This window comes from Struthio camelus, chromosome 23, assembly GCF_040807025.1.
Source record: "Struthio camelus isolate bStrCam1 chromosome 23, bStrCam1.hap1, whole genome shotgun sequence".
Taxonomy (NCBI): domain Eukaryota; kingdom Metazoa; phylum Chordata; class Aves; order Struthioniformes; family Struthionidae; genus Struthio; species Struthio camelus.
In genome coordinates, this window is record NC_090964.1 from 5,102,523 (window position 1) to 5,111,083 (window position 8,561).

Sequence of the window (8,561 nt, forward strand, 5' to 3'; positions counted from 1 at the left end):
TAATTTGCTCAACAATGACTGATCCAACATCATCCACAAGTGGGCCTGGGCTCCCTGTTCTGCTCAGATACAGACAAAACTTCAGGGAAAGACTTGCTAAAGGAAAAACAAGCGAGATCAGTGCTGTCCTCAGGTCATCTCACTGGATATGTGTTTAAGTATATGGTGATGAAGATAAAGACTGACTACACGCTTTTGAGCTGGTTTTCTCATCTTAAACTGATCACTCTGTGTTTCATCTGCCCTGCTTCAGCGACGAGGATACTCAACAGGCAAGAAGTCAGAAAGAATGTACCAAAGAATCTTCTTAATGTCTCAATCAGATATCAAAAGCTCCCTAGTGTCCTGAAACACTTAAAATCACTTGGAAAAAAAAAAAAAATCCAAAAATTCTCAACAATTCTCCAAACAAGGGAATAAGCAATCAGAAGAGAATTTTTTCCTGGTCCTAAATCTGGTAATTGCAGAACCAGTGAACAAGACACTAACCCAAAACCAGAAAACCTCCCAGGACCATGTGCAGAACCATAATATTCATCCTGGCTTCTTGCACTAAGGTACAGAGTCCAGTCCAGCAAGAGTCCAGTCTCTTGCTTCCTTAGGTGAAAAGAGGAAAATGTCACTTTTGAAAGTATGGATAATCAAGAGGCTACAGTACCCTAGGTCCCTCACCTGCCAGCACTCTTGGTTATAGTCTTACAACCCAGGATGGTTGGTGAAACTGGCTGCTTCTCATCTCTTGCCTGCTACTTGCTCCCCTTGGTTGTAGTCCTCAAGGCCAGGTCTGGAGACCTGGGACCTGGCTGATTATCTCTGAGGGACAACACTACATGGAGCTGCTTTGCTTGCTAGTTTAGGGAAGTATTTGCAAGCACAGTTCCCTCCTTTAAGACTCCTTGCTGGAGTCTGTAGGTGCTGAGATGGGGCATGACAGCCATCGCAACCCTGGGACATCTTCATCAGACTGCCTTCCTCCAGTCAGGATCAACTGAGAGTCTGTAAGTAGGTCTGCCAAAGATCTCATCAAGAGAAATGCTGGCAATTCACCTGATTTCTAAGGTAGAAGAGAGTTCCTCTGTGAGTTCTTCTATCTTAACCCAACTAAATTGGGTTAAAAATCCTTTCCTATGTCTTTAAATGGTTCAAATTCTGTCTCTAATTAAATTCCCATTAATAATGCTCTTGGCTATTTAGTTACTGCAGCAGGGTTAAACATTCCCTAAGCCTCTTGGTTTAATTGGCTTTGATGATACAGCTAAAGCTGTTAAATTACATTCAATACATCTCTCACAGAGATGGGTTTTGTTGCAACGCCTATGAGGATTCAAGCCTTTGGGTACGCACCTGATCTCCTAAATGAACCTCATGTTTTGTGGGTCTTAGCAAGCCAGATGATCACTCTGTATTTTCTCTCCAGGGCTCAGAATAGTTGCCCATGAAAGCCTGGCTCAAAAAGCCCTGAAATCTGATAAAATGTATAGATTTATTGTGAGTTTCCAGCCAGGTCAGAGGCTGAGTTCTAGACGGGAAATGGTTTTGGTTTTCTGAAATGTTAGAAGATCTGGCCAACACAAACCAAACATGAGCTGTCACAAGCCTGCTAATAAGTCAGACGATGGCGCTATCAATGCTGGTTTTGAGACTGACAAAAGGCCTCTTTTTAACATGCTACTGTTACACTTTTTTCCTTCTCTAAACTGATTTACTGATGTGAATTGCTCCAACAGAGGTTGAAAAACCAATTCACACAGAGATGCTTAACATTGCGCCACACTCACTTTTGTTTCCAATGCAGAGGAGAACTGAGCAGGAATTCTTTGATGCAGATAGCAGATTAAGCTGATGCTCTCAGCATTGATAGGACACAGAGCTATGTAAGCTCAACAGAGGGACACAACCAGTTTAGAAGCAGCAGCATCTTATGAAGATGGAGATGCCCCAAGCCTGTTAAATTCCCTGATGGATTGCCTGTTTTTCCCCCGTGTGACCCAGAGTAAATATTTTTTTCTGTCTCACTTCCCCTTTTACAAAGTGAAAATTGGGAAACTTCACTGGAAATATTATTGTGACATGAGTGGAAATACAGCTTTTGGCTTTACTTTGAGAGTCTATGTTTTATCTTTCTCATTGTTTTCGGTGCCTCTGCTTTGTTTAATTTATTGATCTTCTCCAAGTATTTCTGGTGCCCTTCGCTTTGTTTGGAGGAGATTTACCTCTCCCTGTGCTCTGAAAATGGATAAAAAGAAGATCATTTGAGCCAAGGCTGAATCCACATGCAATAGTGAAGTCACATACACTTCACTGGTCTCCCCATTTCACAGAAAGAGAGAATGAAGTATAAAGGAAAAATAAACAGCTCATGCAATATCATGGAATCAGTCACAAGTTGGGAAAGAAACTGCAGAATGAGTGAGAGCGATCCTGGTCTGCTCTCAAAATTAGGCTTAGTACCCAAGACTGCAAGAAAGGCCTCTAAAGGTCTGAGCAAATCCCAACAGGCTGCCTGCAGGTTGTCTTCACGGCTGGGGGAGACAGAGCTGCACTCACTGCCACTGCATTAGTCCATTTTATTGACACAGGATAGCCTGTTCTCTAGGCTCCTTCCCTCAGCCTTGGGCTGGTGCCAGTGAGACAATGCTGTAAACCCAAGCTCCGTGCTGGGAGTGGTCCCATGCACCTCCTTGTCCAGTGTTAGATAAACTGTCCGAAGGATGGAAATGTTTCTTGGCGAAGGTAACCAACATGGACTGCTCCAGCAATCCAGGCCACACAATTTTGCAAGAGAGTCTTCAATATCATCTGTTTGGAAACTCAGTAAAAGTTCTGATTGTACAAATCATCTTGGAGGGTAAACAGTGCCAAAGCTAGCAGAAAATACCACATCTGTAAAGCTTGGGGAGGAACAGAAGCATTTTTCTGGTGCTGGCTTCTATGAGACTTACAAATGGTAGCCAAAAACATGATGGAGCTCCTAGCAACTTGGTAAAAATAGCATATAATGCAATAGGAAGGAATACAGGAATAGAATCAATGCTCAAAACCAGGCAGATCAAGTCATAGTGTCCACTGGGATGGAAAGATCTCTTTTATCCCAAGGGCATTCTAATATCCAAAAGAGAGTATAAATAGATCTTGAAGCGGGCAAAGACAGCAACTTGGCAGCATTCCCTGGCATCTCCTCAAGCTGACGTAAGCCCGTTTGCTGGCTAGCTCATTGGAGTGGCTGAGGGAATCCTGGGTGATGGATGTGTGGTGTTTCTCCAGAAGTCCCTCACTGCAGATAATCCTTCACCAAAGGCGGACTGTGCTGCCCTTCTCGGTATTCTTGCTGCCTTGATTCCTGCTGATTTGAATGGCACCTACAAACTTTCCAGCATTCAGATCATAGAGCCTAGGACAGGCACCATTATTACTGTATAAACTGAACATCATAAAAAGACTTTACTTCAGACTTTACTTCCCTACTGACAATTAATTAAGATAATTCACTCACATGAGTAGAATGAAGACACTGCAAGTGCTGTCCCTAGTGCTCGGCCCGGAATAACAAAAGTTGGCAAGTGTGGTAATGCACCAGTCAAAATCTTTCGCTTTCTCTCTATGCACTCATCCATCGGTCCAGCCACCCCCGCAGACTCTAGCTGAGGATCTCTTTCATCCACGTGTCTGCCCATGGTATTTCTGTCACGCTTTTGCTAGTGAAAGTTATTTTACAAGGCTGCTCCTCTTCTTGGATGGCCCCACACTCTTTATTACTCCATCTTCCTATCCTGCTCCTTTTGTAAGGTTTGGCTTGATCCAATTGATATGTTATTCACGTTACAGGAAAAAAAGATGCCCACACAGTGACCCTAATCTTTACAAATGATCTGTCTTATATTGCTGTTTCATTAAAGCAAGTCTGAATACAACCATCCTGACATCCGGGAAACCTTGCTTTTGGGAGGGCTGGTGGGGTCTTTCGAAAAAGAAAAAGTGCTGAAAATTGACCCTCTCTAATATCGTTTAATTTAATAGGACAGAGCTAACCTTAGGGACTTCTGTGCCACGCCACTGTTGTTGGTGCCACTGTGCAGGTGGAGAAGTCAAGGCATGGAGGGACAACAGGAGTTACTCAAAGTTTTGCAGATGATCAGCAGGAGAGCCAGGAATAGTGCCCAGGAGACAACTCCGTTCCTAGCTCCCAGGAGGGGATGTGGGCAAGGTTAATATAGCAAATTAAAAAAGATCCCTCTGAAATAAATGTGACCTATAAAATACATAAACATTGACTAGCCATAAACAGCATTTACTATTTACAGCATAAGAGCACAAGGATATTTGCCAGCCATTTGCAGCCTGAAGGATAAACAGTAGTTCTTTTGATCTTAAGTTGTCGAAAGGGTCGTATTTAAAGCAATTCATTTCTCCGCAGTCTTTCACCTTTTACATCATTTGTTTTGCCTTACACTGATCCCACTGCTGTAAATATCACTTTTGCAATAAAGTGGTCTTGCAGTAAATATCCATTCTGATAAAGGCGCAGGCTGAGAGGGACTCCTCCACTCCTAGTAGCAGGCAGTGAAATAGAAACTCTGTGGGGATAAAACACGAGAACCGGAGCTTTGACTAAATGGCAGCTTCCGTCACAACTTCTCTGAGTATTTGGAAAATGGTGGCTGTGAATCCAGCTCAGAAACGCAGGAGAACATCAAACAAAGCCTGAAAAAAGACAAAAAAAATTACTGAGTATTTTACTAAACCTCTGAGTTTTCTCATTGCTGGAGGGCAAGAAAGCTATGTTTACTACAACTACTAGGTTTGTTTAGAATGAAATAAACATCAACAGCGAACTACTCAGTATTTGGCTGCTTCTCCCTGCCCAAGCCCTCTCCTTTCTCTGCTCCCTCTGTGGCCAACTAGCGTGACTTAGCCGCAGATCCAGGTTCCTCCTAGGAAGTATTAACAGCCCAGGGCTAGAAACGCAGGCAGCAGTGTGGACAGCTCGGGTCTGGTGGGCCAGTTCCTGAAATTTTAAGGGAGCTTGGAGCCAAAAGCTAGTGTTTAGCAGTAATATTTTGTTTGTGAGTACCATTTATATAGACGTGTCCGTGTGGGGAGCATGACTGACAGAAAATACTTGCTCTTGAAATAGCTGGAGGTGGGAGGGTATTTTGTGCTTTAGCTCAGGGATTCCCAGGTTTCTCGTCGCGTCATTAGGGATGGTGAATCCTGCAGCTCGGGAGATGAGGCGTAGTTGCTGAGTTGCTGGGCCGACAGTCACACACCTCTTCAACGTACCTTGCGTGTGACCAGTGAGCTGCCCCCTGTTCACTGGGAAGCCAGATTGCAATATATTATTTGCAATAACTGACCAGAAACTGATGAACTGTTTTTGGGTTTGGGGTTTTGGGTTTGGGTTTTTTTTCTTTTGCTGTTTAAGAAAAATTCAGTATTTTAAGTGCCTTCTGTCTGAACCTTAGCGAAAGTTTGGCAACATCCTGAGAACCAGAAGTCTGATTTCCTTTTTCCAGCAGAAGATCAGCCCGTTGTTCTGAGTCATTTATGTGGAAGCGACTTATTGACTGATTCATTCTGATTTTATCATTTTGGTTTGTTGCACTGTGAAATTTATACTAAGACATTAAATGTAATAATGGTATGTTTACTGGAAACATGCAAATATAAAACTAAAATACTGTTTTAAAATAAAACCTGAACAAAACAAATTGGAAGACTAAAATGCCAAATAAAAACAAAGCATTTCCACATTATAGAAAAAATATAATCTAATCTATATTCCTGTGAAGCGTTAGGCACAGAGTGATAAAGAGTGAATCTGCATTTATATAGTTTATAACACCAGACTTGCTTGCCACCAAAAAAGGTCAAATGAGAAAGCCACCAGCCTTCCCAGCTGATCACATTCCTTTTTAATCTGTGCTCACTTCCTTTTATTTCTTATTCTTAAACTGGGCCTTACTCTTTCCTGCATATCCCAGGGCTGGCAAATTCGGCAATGCAAAGACTGAAAGCATCCGGCAGACAGGTGTGATGTCTCCTGCTTTACCAGTCTGGGTTTTAGGAATCAGAAAAGGTGATTAGGAAAACAAGAGAGGATCAGGAGAACTCAGCATGGCAAACAAACTATGACTATGTGTGCAGCACCCTGGTGCATCATGCAGAGCTTCGCAGCACCTGCCACCGAAGGAAAACCCCACAGCTGCCAGGACGCAGAAGGTGACGCCAGCTTCCCTGATTAGTCATGCTGGGGAGGGCAATCCAGGCTGGAGTCTTCTGTTAAACCCAACTGCCTCTGAAAAGCCGTTCATTTTAATTCAAGCAGAAACCTTGGCTGTGGTTAGGTTGTGTCCGTAGTTATGGAAGTACAAAGGCTTTCCAGCCCTGTCAAGCACTTCTAATATTACGCTTTTCCAGCTGAAGTGTCTCAGCAGTTTAAGCACTCTGATGGTGAGCTTCACGCTGTTGTGTCATTAAACATGTTTCATCTGTGCTGTGACATCCAGACAGGGCAGCCGAGCTCACTGCAGCCAAGCTCATTGCCTCCACCCTGGCCAATGACAGGCACCAGCAACCACGGTCCCGTATCAGCGATCCTGCTCTGCCAGCAGCTCCAGCTCCTCTGCCACCACCAGCGCTGGCTAGAGCAGGGCGGCTGCAGCCATCGGTGCTGAGTGCTTTTACGGAGCGGAGCAGACCGTCTGTGCAAGCAGACGTCACTTACTGCTGAGAACCATTGGAGATTTCTCAAAAATCACGGTATTCGCCACCTCCCTGCTGAGAACAGGCCAGAGATGGTCATAACCCGAACCCAGAAGCAGAGTCACAGGCCACGGTGCAAACTCAGGCTAGAAAACCCATACAGATTTGTCTTTCACTGTTACTTCTTACTTTTTTTGCCACAATAAGAAGTGTTCGGGTGCTGTCTTGCTTAGCCTTTTTTCCTACAGCTGTACTCAGACAATAAGACAACAGGACCGTAGTTAGGGGAGAAAGCTCTCTGGCTTTACACAAGTATTTACTCTCAGTCTGAAGCATTTGACTTCAGTGGGAACAAGATGGGTCCAGGATCTTCTGCTGAAACTTCAGGAGTGGGAGGAATGAATGGATCTGGTATTTAAACAAGCACTTCTTTAGTAAAGGCACAGATGCATTGATATGTTGGAGGGAGAGACAGATCTTCCTTGCTCTGGGACATGAGAAGCCCACAATAGTGGCGCTGCAGAATGGCAGGGCCACGCTGGGGCCAGCATGAGCCGTTAATGGCTTGTCTGTTTATGTTACAAGTGGGCTTAGGAAGAGCTGTAAATGCATATTTTCCTCTTGAAATATTGAATCCAGTGTTTTCATTTTCTGAGGCCTGGGGAAAAATTATGTTTCATATTTTAAAAATAAACACTGCTTTTACAGAGGTATAAATGCAGACCTATAGTATCCAGCACACCTTTGCCTCTTGCCTTATTTTCAAAGCTTTAATGTTGCTTGTGTGCCCCAACGTCCGCTAGCAAAAATATTCACCTGAAATGTATTTACCTTTCTTTGCTAATTAGCAGCAAAATGACACAGAGAAACTTTATATTTTCCTCAGCAAGAACAGCTATAGAGACTTCATTTATAGAGGGCTCTGAATGATCCCTATTCATGGCAAGCAAACACTGCCTGCACCAATAGGTCCTTGTATGCATGGCAGAGCAACGGGAGAAACCCCATCGTAGACAGAGCCGGAGGTAAAATCTCCAGGATTTTGTGCTTTTATTTCACTTTGTCCCCTAATAATTGTAAATGTATGTGTGTGTCTGTGCTACATATATGGAGGACACACGTACCTGCGGGCATTTAAGCAGACAAAGATATCTGTATATAGTACTTATTTGCACTCATCTAAATTCACACATATACAAACACATCCATGAAAAGTATGCATGGAGGAGAGTTATGTGTCTGCATACATGTCCACATCTACATGTGTAAATACATGTGCATACACATGCATTCATGTTTGCGTGCATGAATGTTCATGTGCATATATATTTATGCATACATTCACAGGCACACACACACACACACACACACATAAAGTTTTTATATAGGGCTCTCTGGGCGTGCATATGCGTATACCGACGTCTGCATGTGTTTTCTGTACTAATCCATGATCAGATTCTGCAGTTTTCAGACCCTAAGTGGTAGTAGCCCTTTTAACCTCAGAGGGCTCTGTAAGTAACAAGTAAATGAAGTAAGATGCCACCCAGTTTGGAAAAGGGAAGGTGACTCTGAGCCTCAGTGACAGAAAGGGGTGAAATGGGAGCAAAACAACCTTAGCGGAAGCATTTGCTCTTTCTGATTAAAAATATCCAGCTAACTCCGGAGATGGTGTAAAGCCTGTGGTTGTGTTTGTGTATACCTGGGAAGAGATAGGATAGTAGCGGGACAAATCCATGCTGATTTTGCGTGAGAACATAGCCACCTTTCAATACCTTCATTAACATGTTCAATGTTAAAAGTGTTACAAATAGTCTGGCAACTTCACTAAGGACAGGTCCTTTTTTCCTTAATCAGAGCCT